Source organism: Heptranchias perlo, chromosome 10, assembly GCF_035084215.1.
Source record: "Heptranchias perlo isolate sHepPer1 chromosome 10, sHepPer1.hap1, whole genome shotgun sequence".
Lineage (NCBI taxonomy): Eukaryota > Metazoa > Chordata > Chondrichthyes > Hexanchiformes > Hexanchidae > Heptranchias > Heptranchias perlo.
In genome coordinates, this window is record NC_090334.1 from 41,918,762 (window position 1) to 41,939,741 (window position 20,980).

A 20,980-nucleotide genomic window follows, 5' to 3' on the forward strand; every position below is an offset into this window, starting at 1 on the left:
TCACTCTTGGGTTAAGCATAGTTATCATTCCATATAATGATTGGGCATTTTCCTTGACTACAAATTAGACTAACTAGTTCATAGTTTCCATGTTCAGGTCTCACTCCTTCAGCTCCTGATGTTTTCAGAGATCCTTAAACACATCAACCACAGCTTGGCCCATTTCCTTTCTCATTTCCTTGAGGATTCTGGGGTATATCCCATATGGCCCAGGTTTCTGGGTGCAGGCAACACCTATGCTTTGTTGGTTAAAGGTCTCGGGTGGATGGAAAGGGAGGGTTACATTTTAAATGGCTGATTTCTGTGGTGAAATTGATGACAGAGCTATTGATTACAGCAGGAGAAATCATCAAATTCAAAACCTGGCCTTTTATAAAAAATAAATCTTTGGCCAATCTACACTGTAACGAGTTTCTTTTCCCTCCCCCCAACTTTGTTTTGAAAAGGCAGGAGAGCCTGACAACAGTATGCAAATAATGCTAACCCAAGATTTGGAACAGGGTCAGGGATGCATCCATGGAGTGGATACAAGATCCATCCAGTCCCAGATCCACCCACAAAACACCGCCTGCAGAATTCTGGGGCCCGTAACTCTATTGCTGTTACTTCTTCTAATATTAATTTTAGTTACCCTTGTTCGATTTTTGCACAAATCCCCACCCTCACAATATTTTGTTTCCATGTATTTTTTTTTAAACAATGTTTCTGCTTGGCCTTTAGCTATTAAATTATTTAGCTATTGTGGCCTGGGTCTTGTTATGCTTCTCCTTCTCACAGAGGCACATTCTTTCCACATCCCCCAAAACAATCTTTAAAATATTCCACTTCTTATTCTATTTACTTTTCTAGTTCTAGTTTCTCATGTTATCCTCCCAAGAACTTTTACATAACTCCAGAATTGCTCAGTCAAGTACATCTGTATTCTTGGGTTAAGAATGAAGTGTTCTGTCAAGCACTTCATCACGTGAACGGCTGAACTGATTGTTATTTTGAAAGCATATGTAATTATTTTGCCAGAAACTATATCTTGTTAAAAATGTGTGCGCCTCAGGCTGAAAAACTTACATTAAAAAATATCTGGCCTATAAATTAAAAAATGGCAGCTCCAAATAGAGCGATAATCCAGGAGGTAATGAGAATAAGGGCTTCTTGTCACAATATACAGTCCTCATTTATGCTGCCATCTGTTCAGGACCTTTGACAAGCTCAGCATGGGCTGACTGTGTACAGCCCCTCCTATTCTGCACTTACTGAATGACTCGAAAGATGTGGCCCCACTGTCTGTAACAAGCACCATGCAACATTATTGACAACTAATTGTCTTATAAATTTTATCCATCCCTGACTCCAAGAAAATAACCGAATGAAACCAGATTATGTAACAGATTTAAATCTTTTGTTTTCTTTTTTAAAAAATTCATATGCACAATACCATAGCTCATTGTTGGGACTAGAGCCCACACAATAGTGTTGTCATCAAATGACAGTGAAGGGTTAGTAAAGTAAGCCAGCAGTGACACAGAATCTAAAAGCTATTACAGAGGCTGAATAAGTGTACAATATATTGAATTTAATACAATAGAAAAATAATGACAATCCGTTGAAATGCTTTCAATAAAACTGAATTTGTATTGCCAGTTCAATTCTATTCTGGTTTATAATTGCTGGAATTGTCATTTTTCCATAAACAATTGAGGTTTACGGGGAGAGATTCAATGCCTGTTTAGCAAATGAAAAATGGGTGTCCAGCAGTTGGAGAGGGGTGGGCGGGTGGGGTCACTTTGGTTGTTCCTTTGACACTCAAGGCCTGTCTGATGCAAACACCCCACATGCCTGAAACAGGCATAGTGCCATTTAAATCAGCAAATCAGGGTCCTATGCCATTTGTAAGACCCCAATTGCTAAATTCGGATATAAATGGGTGAAGTATGCGCCGTGCATGCTCTGCCTAGTTATACCAGGTGTTGGGCAGCCTAACCAGTGGTCCTTAAAAAGGGACTGCTGGAAGCTGATCAAAAAAAAAATCAGCCAAAGAAATTTGGAGTTTTTATTTTTGTGGGACCAGGAGAAGCAGGAGCGCTCCTGCTGGGCCCGCAAAAAAAAAAATCCCGCCTGCTTCCCCCGGCTCGCCTCACCAGACCCGACCTGCCGTCTGGCTCAGCATAAGAGCCGAACGATTTTGTGCCCTCACAGAACTGGCAAGCTGCAGCAGGTCACCCGTTTGGCATCCAAACCTTAATTTGATTTGGGCCTCAAGCCAGCGTGAACCGGTGGGCGGAAGAGCTGCTCTGCCAACTTTACACCTATTTTGCGCAGATGTCAAATTTCTTGACCTACGTTTCTATTCTGCTTAAATTACCCATGTACACGTTTTTGGAGTCTGTGAGCTCTTTCATCCATTTAAATTGGGAAGAGTGATAATTAAGACAACACCTTGCTTAAAAAAATATACACAGTGTACTTGTAGCAAAAGCAATGCCTGACAATATATGCATTTCACAGATCTAAGTCGTTACTGTATTATCATTTCTCCTCCAGTGGCAAATTACTGTCATACAAACTGCATGAGGCATGCATATGTCCAATGACATAAAACTTCACTGACCATTTGCAGAGTAAATGCCAAAGAATTTCTTATTTTTTTCCCCCCAAAGCCTGATGTCAGTATATGTTCTTCATTGCTATACTCTCCAGTTTAAAGTCTGCTCAGAGGGTCAAACATGACTAGTTAATAAGGTGGTGTCAGATAAGGCCAAGGCTGCATGCACCAATTAGTTTCTATCTTTGAATATCTTGCTAAAACAGTCAGCAATCTCAAATTTATCCTAAAATCTCCACGAGAGGTTTATGAATTTTCACAAGATACCCCAGAGGTTGAAACCCCATAGGACTGTCATCCAGCATATCGTAATCATGCACTTCATCCTTTATATCCCACTGATAGCTTATCATTGGTGCCATCATTTTCTTCACAATGCCGTTCCCTGTGGAAACTTTTTCAATGTAAAGTGCAGAAACATTGACCCTTTATAATTCTACTCATTAACAGACTACTACACTCCCCTCAGAATCTATTCATGGCAGCTTCTCACCAAGTCACAAAATTGTGGGCAGGTTCATTTTTTAAGACTGTTTTTTTCTTGCACACAACATTTTACATTAATTTAAGAAAAATGTGGATCTATACATTCAACAAAAGTTTTTCATACAGCGGAGCCCTCTCTGCCTTAATAGAGGAGACCCCTTGCTGGTGAGTAATGGGAATTGGCAGATAGAGTGTCCTCAAATTTTGATCCCACATATCAAAATTTTAGCCATGAGAATGAAGACAAGTATAATACCAAGAACAAATGAAACATTATCTGGAAAATCAATCAGATGGCACCTCATACAATCCTTTGCCCTATGAAATCTCCTGCACATAAGGAAAGTGGACAATTAGAGAACAAATAATGGAGCTTGCACTTCACTCTCAAATAAAAAATTTTAAATGGCCAAAGTATTTCCCAGGTATATTATTGCAGCAACTTCTCAGAGGCTGACCCTCAATCTGACCAGAAGCATTGGACCCCATTGAGCTACTTTACATGTCATGATGTACAAATCAAAGTAACAATCATGTACTTCAGCAAAGGTATTCTCAGTGTATAAGTAAGCTTCATGTTTTCAGTAGCCCAAGGATCTTCATTATGCTCCTGGTCCAGTAATGTCTCATTAATTATCTGTTGATGGTCTGTGAAGAATAATGAAGTTTCACTGGAAACAACCATGTTCCTTATTAAGGTGGTTCTTTGTCACCTTCTCTTGGCACTTGATTTGAAATCACTGTATCCACAACAGATCTTGGAATAGGTGTCACAGAGCTTCATCCTGCTGTAGATTGCAACTGTTTTGAGGTCATTACTAGCCTTCCTTTTTGGTTCCTGTCCAGCTTCATTGCACCACAGGAACCTCCAAAACAACCTTCTGTTCTGCAGCCAGTAACCTACCCAGGAATCATCCCATTTCCTACTTGCCTTATCAGAAATGATGTGGAGAAAAGGACAAGCTGACCTTTTGTCACCAAGAAAGCTCCTTTTGATGCACAGTGTTGAGCTAATTAAATTCAATTCCCTCTGCAATTGCCAATACCCACCAGAACTTAAGTAAACCAACCCTAAAAATTAATCTTTTGTTTCCCATCATGATGCTCATTCAGGTTTTCTGTGACACTACGTTTACAATTACTTCATCTGGTGCGCCTCCTCCAGCTTTTATTCGCACCTCCATCACATTTAAAGGACAAGAAAAGGAAGATTTGTGTACTATGCTCCTCAGAATCATGCGGAGTGGGCAGAGGAGTATTGTGCAAATGTTGCTATCCTGAGAGTGCCTCACCTTCCATGGCCACAACCATCCCAATCCCACTTTGAGACTCCATGACCTTTGACCTATGGGTGTACTAACTCAATGGCTCCAATATCATGGAAGCCTGTCCCTATCTTGAGCCTTATTTTGACAAATAACCATCCCCGGTGATGTAGAGCTACTCAGCCCAAAGCCTGGATGGCAGCTGTTGGAGCTGCCACTACAGCTCTCTTATGAAGAACAGTGCTACAGATGCCATTTGATCAGAGAATGTCTGCAGATTCAGTCAGCCGACCTTCAGCCCCTACCCATGCCACTGCTGGACTCTTCCACAGCAGCCACCATATCCTGGAAGCTTCTAGGCAACTCCACCAATGACCCAGACATTCTGTTGTGCTTGGGAAACATCCATCTCTTAAAAGCTGGGCCATGGAGTTGTGGTTCCCTGACCTGAACAGCTGGAAAGGGAGGTGACCTCACCCCTTTCCTAAGGGAGTTTCCTAACCCCTTTCCTCTGTTAGCTCCTGTCCAATTGCTCAATTACTCACTACTTGTGCTGCCCTCCTGTTGCCTATCTAAACGTACTAGAGTGGATGTCTCTGAGGTGGTGAATGAGTAAAGTAAGTCCAGTGATGGGGTGCCAGGCGTGATGCTACTACTCCAGGGGCTGTTATCAGGTGAATCCCAGGAGGGGCTGGCTCTGGAAGCTCGAGGAGATTGTGAGAAAAACAAAAAAAAGACAGAATGACTACAAGGAACATAGAATGGTCATACTAATGTGGTATGGGCAAGCACTTCGCATATTTCCAGTGCTCCTGTAAAGGCTGCACAAGATTCCTTCATACAGGATGTTACATTGCATTGTACCGGAAGAAGCCTTGGGATATTAACCCCATTCTGGCATTTGTTCCCCCATTTCTCCATCTCCAGGATTTGGTTTCCTTGAATAGAGAATGGTCTGCTCCTCAAAAGTGAGGAGGGGCAGGGGAGGAAGTTGAGTTTTTTTTTATTATGGAAGTTTCCCCTCCTCCCCCTGCTGCCTTATGTTGTGGTCTGCTTTCTGCTATAAGAAATGAGATAGGAATGAGGGTGACAACACGCTGAGAAGTGACACTGACGAAGCCCATGTCAGAGGAGGTAGCTGGTAAGAGGTAAAAATGTGCGTCCATGTGTTTCGGACAGTGTGGCCAGAGTTCAGTTCCTCTGCTGCCACATTTTGCGTCCACCTGTTTGAGACATGTCCCCTCAAAGGAAAAGGGTGGCACTGCCAAATTTAGAGCCCCCTGGTTGTCTAGAAATATACGGGGCAAGATAAATCACTAAAAGAAAGCTTATGACTGTCACAGAAAACTAAATACTGCAGAAAGCCGAGAGGAGTATAGAAAGTACAGGGATGACGTAAAAAGGAAATAAGCAAAGAGAGGGCATGAAAAAATATTAGTTAGTAAGATTAAAGAAAACCCAAAGATGTTTTATCAGTACATTAAGAATAAGAGAATGGCTAAGAAAAAGGTGGGACCTATCAGGGATGATAAGGGTAACTTGTGCATAGAAGCAGAATATGTGGGTAGGGTTTTAAATGAATATTTTGTCTCCGTATTCACAATGGAAAGGGATGATCCGGACTTAGTAGTTAAAGAGGAGAGGTGTGAAATATTGGATAAGGTAAACATTACGAGAGGGGAAGTACTAGAGGGACTGGAATCCTTGAAAGTTGATAAGTCACCAGGGCCAGATGGATTGTTTCCTAGGCTATTGAAGGAAGCCAGGGAGGAAATAACAGATGCTCTGAGGATCATTTTCCAATCCTCACTAGATACAGGGGAGGTACCGGAGGACTGGAAAACTGCAAACGTAGTACCTTTGTTTAAAAAGGGTACGAGGGAAAGGCCGAACAATTATAGGCCGGTCAGTCTTACCTCGGTGGTGGGCAAACTATTAGAATCAATACTGAGAGATAGGATAAACTGTCACTTGGAAAGGCATGGTTTAATCAGGGATAGTCAGCATGGATTTGGTCAGGGAAGGTCATGCCTTACAAATCTGATTAAATTCTTTGAGGAAGTAACAAGAAAGATTGATGAGGGTAGTGCAGTGGATGTTGTTTACATGGATTTTAGTAAAGCATTTGACAAGGTCTCACAGAAAGGTAAAAGCCCATGGAAATGTGGTGAATTGGATCCAAAATTGTCTCAGTAACAGGAAACAAAGGGTAAAAGTCGATGGATGTCTTTACGAGTGGAAATCAGTTTCCAGTGGTGTGCCACAGGGCTCAGTGTTGGGTCCCTTGCTGTTTGTGGTATATAGAAATGATTTGGACTTGAATGTAGGGGGCATGATTGTCAAATTTGCAGACGACACAAAAATAGGCAGTGTAGTTGATAGTGAAGAGGATAGCTGTAGACTCCAAGAAGATATCAATGGGTTGGTCGAGTGGGTGGAAAAGTGGCAAATGGAGTTCAACCCGGAGAAGTGTGAGGTAATGCACTTAAGGAGGGCAAACAGTAAAAGGGAATACGCAGTAAACGGGAACATATTGAGAGGGGTAGAGGAAGTGAGAGACCTTGGAGTCCATGTGCACAGATCCCTGAAGGTGGCAGTACAAGTAGATAAGGTTGTGAAGGCGGCATATGGAATGCTCTCCGTTATTAGCCGAGGTATAGAATACAAGAGCAGGGATGTAATGATGGAACTGTATAAAACATTGGTAAGGCCACAGCTGGAGGATTGTGTGCAGTTCTGGTCACCACATTACAGGAAGGACATAATTGCTCTGGAGAGAGTGCAGAGAAGATTTACAAGAATGTTGCGAGGGCTCAAAAATTGCAACTACGCGGCGAGATTGAATAGGCTGGGGTTGTTTTCCTTGGAGCAAAATTATGAGGGGCCCAGATAGAGTAGACAGGAAGTACCTGTTTCCCCTAGCGGAGAGTTCAAGAATTAGAGGACATAGATTTAAGCTGATTGGCGGAAGGATTAGAGGGGACATGAAAATAAACTTCTTTAACCCAGAGGGTGGTGGGTGTAGGGAATTCGCTTTTCTATGGTTCTATGGAGACATTTTTGCCTGATTTGGATAGAGTGCTGCCCATGTCATTCTATAGTCTGCAGCATTCTGTGCTTGTCTCAAACTGCGGAGCCCTGTACCTTCCTCCTCTTGTTGCTGCCATCCTCTCTTGCCAGAAGAGCAGAAAAACATCAAGGATGGAATTATAAAACCAAAGAGCACTTAAATTCAATGACAGACTTCAGCCAAGAATACACTCAAGGTATTTTCAATCAAAACCTTCAAGCAACTTTAATTTTAAGCAGTTTAAAATGATCAGAAGCAGCCAAAACACTCACTTACCTTCTTCCAGGGATGTCAGGGCCAGTGAACAATGAGTCTGCAGCAGTTTTTCCAATTATGCCTCCTATTGCTCCATAGCCCTTTAATCAGCCGCAGGCCTCTAACGCCCGAGGTGCACCCAAACTGCCTTTCACCCGTTATGCGTCTCCCCATGCACTCAAATTTGCCCTCTGTATTCAAAGCAGGGTCATTGTGAAGTACAGACGCTCCAGTTCTGCCCTGGGTGCAGTACACTTCTGGTGCTCTATGCAAACATTGCCCTGGAGCAGCACCCACCCAGGAAACTCAGCTCGAACATATTCATAGCTTTATTAGACCTTTCAATTTCCAAGAAATTAACTTATTTTTCATGTAACAAAACCAATTACTTACTGTAAATTTCTAATAATTATTATAAAGGAAAATCAAAATGAAATATAGACCCAATGCTCCATTCAAAATTCATGACTTTCTTGGGATTAATTGTAATATCTTATACTTGGTTCATTAATGCCACTATAATCCTCAACAGTTTAGGAACTATAAGCAATAGATACACAATGGATAGACCTAGATTTTAATTGCTATGATGATCAGAATGTATAATGATTAATATATCATTGTTTTATTTTAAATAAAAAAGTTAAGATGTTCATTGCTATTGACTTAGGGAATACTCTAGCTAATAAAATGTTGGATTCACTCGTAAATCTCCAGCTAACAGGCAGACGGCTAACGAATAAGTTAGTTCCAAAACTATATAAAATTGCAGGATTAAAAAATGAGAAGGAAGAGCAATTTTGCACTGCAAGAAGAAAAAATGTAGAACACATATTCAGGGGCAGAGCTAAAGTCGAGAGATTCGGGGGGGTGGGCGGTGGGCGAAGTCCAGATTCAGCTGATTTGGCACGGCAGAGTCACATTGACTTCCTCCAATGCCACGTTGTTGTTTGAATAAAACTCAAAACGGCAACCTGATCGTGAATTTAAAAGTTAGGTGAGTAAATTATTTTCATTCAGTTTTGGCCAAGTCCTGAAATACAAAATTGGTGACCTCAGAGTGATTTGGAGGATTGGGGGGGGGGGGGGGGGGGAAAGAGGGGTCATGACCTCCTGACCTCACATGTGGAGTGGCAGATCCTGTGTAAGAAACAGGAAAGGGATTTATGTGAGGTCAGGTATCAAGCCATCTTTTCTTGAAAATAACAAAGCATCCATTTTATCCACTGAACATTCCTCTCCTTTCAGAAAAGGCATTCACTGTTGCTGAAGTACAATTTCAAAGAGGGAACCCTGACTGATTTTTCTCTTCCCTAGTTCAGGTGTACTAAGGCCAACTGTCACAATCTAACTCGTGTCTGACCGAGGTCACCTAACCCAGCACACAGCAACGTTCCAAGGGGGAGGGGACAAAGAGGAAGTCAGGACGCCCCAAAGAACTTTACAATCTTTTGAAGTACAGTCACTGTTGTTTTGTAGGCAAATGCTTATTATTGCACTAAGCAGTGCCCTTGTGCACTAGGCTATTGGAGAAGCACATTCAAGAGCTTTATATGGCACAAACCATTTAAGGATTGACATCCTACAGACAAAAATGCCACCAATTTTTTTTGCATGGATAACCAGATGTCAAAGTCTCTGGTGCCAATTGATAAGGTTCTTCACTCATCAGCATTCAAGCAGACAGTGTTGATACCGGATCTGAGTAACCAAATAAAAAAATTCACACCCATCTGTATAAACTCATTAATGAAAGCATTGCAGAGTACAGTCCAATTTACATTTTGACTTTGCCGATCAGATTGCTATATTTTCTGATGTCATTGTGAACACTGCTCATCACAAAAGAAAATATAACACTTATATAATTGTAAATGGTTGTCAAAGCTAATCAGACTAATATTATTCTTCTGAAACATATTGTAGTGTGTAAAGCAGTTATACTAGTGCTGTACTAGATTATCTTATCTGAAAATAATTGTGAAATTAAAAGTTGTGTGCAAAGGCTGCATTTACATAAATCTAAACATTTTTGCAGTTTTATGACAAAGTTTGTATTTCTCTGAAGTAAAAAAAGGCTCCAAAGTGGATTGCAAATTGTAATACATAGCTGAATCAATAACAAATGTTATGATCTCATATCTAAAGCTGTAGAGATGTGTCTGTGTATACAAGATCACTCCAATTCATGAAACATTTGAAGGCATGAAAAATAAGACATCGTTTGCAGATTTGTAATATTGCTATGTGCAGCACACAAAACACAATGGAAGATCTGCTTGTACAAACACATTTGACTTTGTAATAAAGTACTGCTCAATTCTTTTAGTATCACACACACACACACACACGTGTAAGAGAAAAATAACAATCTATCCAGGAAGTGAATTAATGAAAAGAAAAACAAAATGTATAAATATATATGTACATAAATAATTGTTAGACACTAAAATCTGTTAAATTTTGCATTGAGACAAAAAGTGTGTCTTAATCTTAGGGGAAAAAAAATCAGTGCTTTCCCCTTCACCCCAGGCCTTGTTTTATAATAACATTCAATATAAATGTGCTTAGCATTTCTACAGTGGAAAGCTGATTTTGACCATTCAGATTGTCTAATCCTGAAGTATAGTTTAAGCATACATTTCAAAACCATTATTTTGTTTCAGTATTTACATTGTGCCCCTGTGCAATACTACTGTGTGCTTACTCAAATTTCTAAGTTTCTAATTCATTTTAAGTCCACCTAATTCCCTTAAATAACCTATTGGGTAAAGACCCTGCCTATTACATCAAACAACACAGACCACCCCAGGTTTCAATTCCAGTCTGTGGTGAGATAGTCAATCAGCTGAAATAGCAGCAGGGGCACTCTGACTAGCCTAGGTGCCCCTAGATTGTGGAAGGGGAAAAAAGTCAGCCAAGGTTCCCACTCCCGATTGTTATCGAATGGTGCTTGTTGAAAATTGTGTTTGTGCGTACATTGAGCTCAAGGGTGGTGCATTGTACAGTCGAATAATCTGCCAACAGTCACACAGAAAGGGTAGCTACTTTTTTCTCCTCCTCTCCTGAAGGTGCTGACGTCAGCAAGAGTTCGCAACCTTTAGGAGAGATGGGAAGAAAAGTGGAGGGGAGGGGGTGGGGGGGAATGCTTTCTTTGAAAAAAATAGCTCAATAAGCAGGTGAAATAGAAGGAAATGGGTAGGTTAATTTTCTAAGTATTAAATGGGAACCAAAACAATTGTGCTCCTTGTTAAAGCTCCAACATGGATTTTTTTTTGGATTCTTACCCATATTCAAAGTTGCACAAGAAATATGTATTGGTCTGGGTGTTCAAATATTTATGAAACTGTTAATTTTAACAATGAACATTTTACATACTGCAGTTGATGTTGAGAAACTAAGACTATGCAACACATACACTGCAAAAATAGAGTGATCAGCATTTTATTGAAAAATAAAATGGTGATTTACAGGTTTAATAATCTACAAAGAGATGCTGCAGGTTTAGCAAAGATACAACATCACACATACACAGAGAAATCTTGTATTTCTGGTGTAAAGACATCCTTAATTGGGTTAAAAGCACAGTCGTGCTGTGCAGCAAACATTGATCCAAAAGGAGAATCCAAAGGAGTTACATTTCTCCCATTTTATCTAGGAGCTGAGCATCTCTCGGAGATCCTGCTTACTCAGTCTACAGATTCATTCTATTCAGGAACAAACACTATCTGGGGTTCCCAGCTGTCAATGTCCAGGTCTTTGTTGTTCAAGTTCTGTACCTTGTGATGCACGAACGTCAATGAACAATACTAACATCAAGTTGCTGACTCAATGTGTCTGCCAGTGCTACCATATGGTAGAGTCATTATTTACTTTTTTTTTCAGAAGACATATTTGGGATTACCATCTGAGTACTATGACAGCATGGTTGTACTATTAAATATATATATATCAAGGTGCAGATTGTCTCCCATCCCAATCACATATTGAAATGTGCCAATATTTACTCTCATCCTCATTTTTTTTTAAAAATGCAGTATTTCACAATGCAATTTAGCTTGAAATTTTGTGATGAAAAACAGGATTGTATTATGGAAAAGTGTGCAATGAGCAAGAATGAATGACAGGGTTCAATAGCATAACTATACTAATGCCAGATGTCTCCAGCGCAGTTTGTTCTTGATGTCACTGAGATACTGCCCTTTTGATTAAAAGATTGTTGCACAGCTTTTAAACTTACTACTGATGTTTTAATGTGGATGAAGCAGCATCGTTTAGGTGCTTTGTAATCGTTAAGGTCTGATGTATAACACTGGGAAGGTGTTTTTGAAAAGCTACTCATCACTGGCACAGAAGGATCACCCAATCTAACTTGTCGCTGACCAAAACTATCATTTGAGCTATAACCAGAGGAACAAACTCATAAAAAGGTTTAAAAGAATAGGGAGAAGCTAGTGTTTGGAAAGAGCGGTGGCAGATCACAAAAGGATGCATCAGAAAAGCAGAGAATGAATTCATGAATGGAGATGAAGGGGTAAATAATTTTTTAAAAATGGAAGCAAACTAACAGCTCACCCAGAAGCTAACATGCTGCTGACTAGTTGATAAAAATCATTTTCAAGGTTTCTGTATTTGCATTACAGCAGACTTTGGATGTTTACAATTCTCCAACAAGTTTACTTAAAACCCTGAATATGTGTATAGCTTGTTCACTGAACAGACAGTGACAGGCTATCATATCCACAAAGAGTCCCCGTCATTGGGTGGAATATCTGGTAAAGGGAGATGCCTAATGGTGGGAACAGCCTTCTTATAACATTCTAACCAATCAGAAATAGGAACAATGGCTGTCAATCACATGAGCAGCCTATAGCTGTGATGTGAGGTAGAGAGCTCAAAAGGAGCTTTCTGAAACTCATCTACAACATATCCAGTCTGTAATTAGGATAAGACAAATATATGTGTTCACAGTCCTGCTAATTGCTAAAAAGGTGCTGGCAATCTTATTTTTATTTGAAGATTAAACAGAATTAAATTCTTCAGATCTGGTGCTGATCTTCTTTTGTTTCCAGTAAAGATTTTGTGCGCAAAAAAAAACCCTGACCACAAAGTGTCTCCAAAATCTAGCCATGCAAACAAACAAAGCTTGTGAATTTAAAATAAAATTGCTGGACTATAACTTGGTGTTGTAAAATTGTTTACAATTGTCAACCCCAGTCCATCACCGGCATCTCCACATCATAACAAACAAGACAACAGGGGTGCTAAAACATCACACCATGACACTGCCATTTGGAGACAAGTGCTACATAAGCCATGGTCACTCTGAGGCCACATTTACAAGTGTCCACAACCAGTAGGTATCCCACAGATGAAAGAAGGAAAGTCTCAACTGTTAATAGGATTCACCCAGCATAGTAAAAGCAGACTTGGAAGAAGCATTCAAAAACTTATCCTTTTATGGGGTGACACTGCAGTACTAAATTATTTTCTTCCCTCTTTTCCAACAGGGTGTATCCATGCCACACACTAATCTGCTAGTATAACTCCACCAATGATGCTCTGAAACCAGCCATGGAAGTGTGCAAAATCTGCCAGGAAAGCATGATCCTCTGATATCTCTCCTCATCAGTCAAAAGGTTCCTGACCCCTGGTCAGGACTACCACGGTGAAACAGATGAGAATGGGAACTCGTCGTAAAGTGGAGGAAGAAATCTTAAGCACATTAATGCTCCAATACATCCCCACACTATGCCACCCTGAAAAGGGCCAATTCCAGATTAAACAGCAAGTAGAGAGATATTGTTCAGGTGCCAAGGCAGGACAGAAGGACACCTGTGCAATTCCTGCAAATGGACTAAAATAACTGGGTAAGTTAAATGATCAAAAAGGTAAATATAAATGTAAAATGTTATTTAACCCATCTTTCACCCATCTGCAACTGGGCTTTCAAAGGCTCGAGCATCTGAAGGGTCCCAACATGAGCAAAAGCAGCCTTCCACCAGCTTTGCTGAGGCCACTAGGGGAGCACCACGTTGGAGTAGACAACTTAGGAAACCTTCTTTTAAAGAAAGCACTATGGGTTGAGCACTTGGATGAGAGATGAATTCAAAGCAATTACTATGTTTGGCTTTAAATTGATCGCCTTTATTAAATTTGACACTTTGGTTTACGTAGCAGCTTACGTAGGAGTTCTCTGAGCAAGTCACCAGAATCGCTGAGCAACGAGCTGACCCCTCACATCTCTTGCTGCAAGGCATTGAGGTGGCCCTACTTCTTCTGCTGTTTACTCCTTTGTCCCCTTGTCTGACAAGACCTGCTGCTCCAAAGGCCTTCTGTTTCAGAGAGTTAAAATTGCTTTGCAGCGCCAATCATCATCGGGGCTGCAACTTTTGAAGTTTTCTCCAGAGTTAAATGGCATAGGGTGGACTGGTGTCAGAAACGCAGTGCAAAACCCCCTCCTCACCTCCATTTTAACTATCCGCCTGCTCCGTTTGCGCCAGGCAGGCTGAGCTAAAATCTGGGCTAGAGTTTCTGGTGAGAACTGGATAGGATAGTTTTGATCTTGCCACTGTTTAATTGGAAGAACTTCTGGCTCATCCACAACTTGACATTTGATGGGCAGCCCAACAGTACAGCAATAATAGGAGTCAAGTGTGGTAGCAGAGAAGTAAAGCTGGGTGTTGTCAGCATATATACAACAGTGATGGCTAATGTCATCAAGAGATGGCACATATATGACAAATGAGTCTATAATTGGGTCTGTTTTGTTATCTTTTTTAGGTAAAAACTAAATAGCTTGTTTCAAATTTAGCAGAGCTTCCGAGCATTCGCTGACTCAGTCATGAAAACTATTAGCCTAAAATTTGTGAATGGATGTTATGTCTCTTTCTTGGTGCCTGGAGAACAATATCATTCATCTCTGAGGATGTTTGTTTTGAGCACTTTGAGTCTATCGAAGACTTCAATCTCCTCGATGTTGATAATCATTATCTGATTATGTAGAGCATGCTACTAATGTTTTCTCACTGAATAGATGAACCATCTCATGCTGGTCTTCAGTTTCCAGCTCACTAGCATCCTTTAGTTTCTCAGTTCTTCTCAGATAGTCTTTTACGATCAGAGTACTGGAAGAATTTCTTGATGCTTTTATTTAACACCTGCAGCTATGCTCGTTTCCAGATTCCTCTTAGCTCCTCATTTCCAAAGCTTGATATATTCTTCCCATTGAAACAAAAATAGGAGCAGGAGTAGGCCATTCGGCCCTTCGAGCCTGCTCCGCCATTCAGTATGATCATGGCTGATCCTCTATCGCAATACCATATTCCCGCTCTCTCCCCATACCCCTTGATGCCTTTTGTGTCTAGAAATCTATCTAGCTCCTTCTTAAATATATCCAGTGACTTCGCCCCCACAGCCTTCTGTGGTAGAGAATTCCATACGTTCACCACCCTAATTGAAGAAATTTCTCCTCCTAAATGTCCTACCCCATATCCTGAGACTGTGACCCCTTGTTCTGGACCCCCCAGCCAGGGGAAAACATCCTCCCTGCATCCAGTTCTTTCCAGCCCTTCCCAATGGACTCCCTCATCTTTTTACTACTTATTTCATGTTGGGTTGTTTTCTCAACCCACTAGTTTTTTTTTAAGTATATGCTTATTAATCCTTGGTAATATATATTTAATGAGCACACTCAGCAAGAAGCCTTTTAATAATCCATTTGTCCTCCAAGTCAATTTGCTCAAACTCTTCCCAGATTCCTTAAAAATTGGCTTGTTAGAATTGTGTATCTGGTCCTCAGTACAGTTGAATCTCAGATCACATCAAACTTGTTCATATTCAGGAATGTCTCAACTTCCATTCACTGCATGCTGTCTGAATCACTTAGCAATACCAGTCAAAATATAAGCTGTCTCTTGTGGCTTCCCCGGCACACTAAGTCCTAAGAGCAATTTTGAACTACATTTGCTAACTTAGACTCGAAAGCACTTGGGCATTCCCAATTTATACAGTCTACTCATAATTCAAATGTTTAATTTAAATTATCTGATCATTTTTTAAAAAAAACATAATTGAACTCCCCCCACATGCAATGGCACAACCACTGCTTAATTCAAATTGTTGGATAATTTCACTTCTTTTAGCATATAAACAACTTCAAATTATCAAAAGTAGACTACATTAGGTTATAACTTTTCTGTATTCACATATCCTTAAGATGATACATCTTGCTCTTAAAGTTAAAATCTATAGTTTTGCCATCAGATGATATCACAATTAGTAACAGGAATTTACTAACAGAACAGCTCCACAAAAGTACTGCGGCTGTAAATTCTGCTCGTGAACAAAAGAAAAGAACTTACATTTGTAGCACCTGATCACCCCATGGGCAAGGTATCAGAGTGCCACTGCCAAGCATAGAGGAAGGGTAAGGGGGAAAACAAAAATCCCATCAGCCTCTTAGCCTCCTTCTTCTTTAATCTATTATCGTACTACATTTTAGCAGTCAGATTGAACTAAAGGTTGTCCAAAACCTGACATTCAAAATACAATGCATCTTGGCTAAATTATGAATGGCAAATCAGTACTGGCTAAAAGGAAGCACATAACTGGGGAGGCTGTTCCTGCAACTCTCTCACACTCCTAGATGGGAATCAAGAAAAAGCTTCTCATCTGATAGCTGATCCCTTCCTCACCTCCAGCCTTAGTTTCTCAAAAAGAACATTTTCATGCTGTAAGAAAAGATCTTACATTTATATCGTGCCTTTCACGACCAAAGCACTTCACAGCCAATTAAGTACTTTTAATATTATTCTCCCATTATTTTCCCTCCCAAGAAAGAAAATCTTCATGAACTGACTGCTAATGTAGACATGTGCAGCGTACTGGCAAAAAGAAGAAAAAAAACCATGTGATTGTGGAGCTGTCCTGCTGAGAGTCAGCAGTATATCACAGCAGCTCAAATCAATCCATCTACACAGCTTCAAGTACTGGGCCCAGAGCATACCAGAGTCTCAATATAACATTACAATTTGTCCTCAGCACAAAAGTACCATTCATGTGTACATTAGATTTTAAATCAATGGCTGCAACATCTCTACAGTAAGTACTTTACTTTCTAAGTAAGATTTTGGAATTACATTAAACTCACAAGTTACAAAAAAAATCAAAACCAAAAAGGAGTGAGGAAAACCAGCCTGAGGTGATTTCCTTTCCCAAAATAAAAAAGAGAACCTTTTTGAAATCCGCTCAACTTGGTAAGCATTAAATCAATTTACAGTCACTCACACTACTGTTTACACCTCTCTGCAACACAGCTTTTGTCCAACACTATCATCTAATTAGAAAGCACCCTTCCTAGGAATGTGAGACTTTTGTAACCGTCAACAGCTGTGTATAGATACCTATCAACCAGAGACCTGTACAGCTACTCAAGGATGAATTGGGGACAACCATTAAAATGCAATAATATGATTTGCCATAATCACTTTCCGTTCAGTATGCACAGCAAAATGTCTCCTTCCATTTCTCATCACCTTTTCCACAGCCAGACACTGACGAGTAATTTTTTTTTAGCTATGCAATCCCAACTAAAATAGTCAATAACTGATGCATTGTTTATATTACACAGTTTAAGGTGAATATCACATAGATTTGATCTTGGATTCTCTCAAATCTGCACATTTACTGTCACTACCTATTTATAGTTTACATACTGTACCAGACAAAACAACCGAGGAGACTATTAACTTTTGTTCAGTATTTTCAATAAGTGAATGATCTTCCTGAATAACAGCAGCATCTAACTGTATGAATGCTAGAAACAAGGGAGCCACACAATCAAAAGAGACAGATTGCTCAGACCTATTCAGCATTCTATGTCATTGCTTTAAAACACAAGCTTTAACCCACCCATTGAGTACTCAATTTGCACACACCTTTCAAAACCGGTCTATTATACAATATCATATACAAAAATGACCTTCAGCTCATCTTTAATACAGCTTATAACAGGAGACATATACAGAACCACAATACTGTCCTCTATTTGGTGTTCTTCCATAAAACAAATTGAAACCATGATTCATTGAGGGCTTAGCAACATTGCTATGATTCAAAGAGTTAAATTGTATCTGCACTCCTGTAGATTAAAGAAAGGTTCCAATTTCTATAGCACTGATTATCTTGCACACATGTAAAATACCTCATCTTTTATTGGACTGATTAAATACTGCAGATGTTAAATAATAAAGCCTCATGGGTGCTTTGTTCCAGAGGTACAATGATCAGGGAATTTTTCTCCCCTCTACTTCTAAAGGCACTGACTCTTGCTGGGTACAATTCTACAGGAACCAGCAGACCAAGTGGGTATTCTTTATGCGCAAGCCTAGACATTGAATGTCAGCAAGCTATTTAACTACGCGGGACATCACAGCCAAATCGGATCATGCTCTCACTCGACACTCACAATTGCACATTTTCCAAAAGAGATCACTGGACAGCAACCCTGGCTGATTTTTCTCTCCCTATCCCAAGGCATCAAGGCCAATGGTACTATCAGGTCAGCTAACTTAGCATAAACTATGGATGAAGCCAGGACCTTCCAGTCCTATACTACACTATGCAGTGCCTTTGCTCAATAGGCTCTCAGGGAAACTTAGGAACAAAAAAAAAATTATGCCGACTGAGGAAGGAGCCTGTGAAACTTTATTTCATTTGACGTCAATTAAGTGAGTTCAGTAAAAATGTATTAAGCCAAATATTGTGCTCATCAACAGAAGACAACCAAAGCAAGTTATTCCACTAAAATACCTCCTTGAACTTTATGGCTAGATAGATAGGGGTATGGAAAAGAAAATGTTCTGAAGATACATTTTCTGATGATGAAAATCCAGCTTTCAGAGGCCCACAAGATACACACAGCTTCACAATAAGTGATTATTTTACAGCCATCTGACAGGAACCATCCTCCTTACCTGTAAACCAATCAGGTTTAATCCCAGTCCCACAGGCATGTTGATAGTAATCTGCACAATGTTTTTACTGTAGGTCTTTGCTAATCAAATCCCCTGACATCATCTTCCTTTAGGGAACAAGCAACAGCTTAGTGCAGCTCCAGAGCAGTTGTTCAGGTATTAAGTTTGTCCACCTGGCCACAAGCTGACCACATTATTGACCTTTCAGGTCAGCCTTCTGCTGATGCACTCAGAGATTCTCTTAAACTCAAAACAGCTGAACTGCTTATAGATCACTCAACTAACTCCAATCTATCATTCCCCCATTATTGTGAAAGATAATGAGGACTGCCTTCTGTGCTTAGTCTAGCAATTATATAATTGAAGAAAGTCTGTGGTAAGTTACAATTTTTTTTAAATCTAAATTTGCATTAGGTAACTAAATAACAATAGTCTCTCAATAAGAAAACATTTTTTTAAAATTACCAAAGATGACACTCCCACTGTAGTACTGTTCACTGCCAAAGGAAGAAAAAGTTGTGTCTTTATTTTGATACCACACCCAAAACAAATTTCTTGTTAAGTTTTTCCTGCTGTCCAATAATCCATAGGTAAAAGTATGGCCCAGTGTAGTATTGAACCATACAAACCAGGGGATTCCAGGAACAAGTCTTGGTCTCTGCTAAGTCAGCGAGGGCAGCAATGTGGGTATTAAAATTGGCCTCAGTGCCCGTCACTAGGGAGGTAAAGAATCAACCAGGGTTCCGACTCCTGATTATTATCCAATGACTCCGATTGGAGAGTACATGTGTGTGAACATGATGTGAGGACAGGATTGAACTTGGTTGTGATACCCTCCATTTTTGATTAACCTGCTAACATTCACTGTTTAGGCTCATGTGAAGAATGGCCACATGGCCACTATCCCAACAAGAGTCAGCACTTCAGGAGAGAAGTATCCCAAATGAGATCAATTAACTCACAACAGACAAATCTGGAAAAAAGTAATGTTGAAGGATAGGTGATTTTAAAACACTTTGAATCTGAATTTTTTACAACATATCTGCAACAAAATAAGATTCTCTTGAAAAAACTGCTTCATTGATGATGTCTTAAAAGCAAAGAGTTTGAACTAGATACAGCACATTATTTTTTAAATTAATCTTAACATGATAAAACATCTATGTGCCTGTTAACACTTCCATATAAGCCACATCCACTCCATTATATTTCTGTACCTAATTTGAATTTTGCTTCAATCTTTCCCCTTTATAAATTGCTGAAGCTAACAACACAGAGACAATGGAGGTGTCGAGACCGTTGATGGTGAGGTAGAGCTGAGTGTCATCCAGCGTATATGTGGAACCTGACATTGTGTTTTCAGATGATGACAGGGGCAGAATGTAGATGAGAACTAGGAGGGGGTCAAGGATAGATCTTTGGGGCACTCCAATGGTAACGGTGCAGGGGCAGTCAGAGAAGCCATTGCAGGAGATTCTCTGGCAACGACTGGATAGGTAAGAGTGGAACCAGGCAAGGGCAGTCCCACTCAGCTGATCAACGGAGAAGAGGCATTGGAGGAGGATGATATGGTCGACCATGTCTAAGACTGCAGACGGGTCAAGAAGGATCAGGAGGGGTAGTGCACTATTGTCACAGACACAGAGGTTGTCATTTGCGACTGATTAGGGCCATTTCAGTGCTGTGACAGGGGTGGAAGCCTGATTGGACAAGTTCAAACATGGAGTTGCGGGAAAGACAAACACAGATTTGGGAGGTGGCAATACGTTCAAGAACTTTGGAGTGGAAAGGGAGGTTGGAGATGGGGTGGTAGTTTGCAAGGGCAGAGGGGTCAAGGGTGGTTTTTTTGAGGGGGGGGGCGGGTGATGACAGTAGAATTGAAGAGGAGGACAGTACCTGAGGAGATGGAATCATTTACAATATCAGCTAGCATGGGGGCCAGGAAGGGAAGTTGGGTTGGTCAACAGTTTGGTGGGAATAGGGTCAGAAGAGCTGGAGGGAAGATAAGAGAGAAACTAGAGAAAGATGCAGGTGCAGGGCTATGGCTATTACAACCACTACGAAAGGGCTATCGCCACCTTCCATATGGCAGTCCCGGGAAGCAGCGGCAACAGGCGGACGGGAAGAAAATGGGCAAAGGACTCAGGCTCTGACTCCTCCCCTTCCCCCTCCCCCCGCCAGCATTTGCACACGGCCGGTGGGGAAAGCATTGCCAGCAGCAGTCTTGGACGGGACAGAGGGAGGGAAACCGAAGTTGAGGCGATGAGGTGGCAGTAGGCCTCACCAGCTGATTTTGCCTTATTCTCTGCTGCTATCCCATCCCATTTCA

At 40.6% G+C, this 20,980-nt stretch overlaps 1 long non-coding RNA gene across 1 annotated transcript in view; it reads right to left on the reverse strand.

The window, feature by feature from the left end:
• The window catches only part of LOC137326135 (uncharacterized), a 135,550-nt gene extending 116,787 nt beyond the window's left edge, over nt 1–18,763 (reverse strand). Inside the window, exon 1 of the long non-coding RNA XR_010964118.1 lies at nt 18,652–18,763. This is a non-coding gene — a long non-coding RNA (uncharacterized lncRNA). The remainder of the gene's footprint in view (nt 1–18,651) is intronic.
• Nucleotides 18,764–20,980: the final 2,217 nt, after the last annotated feature.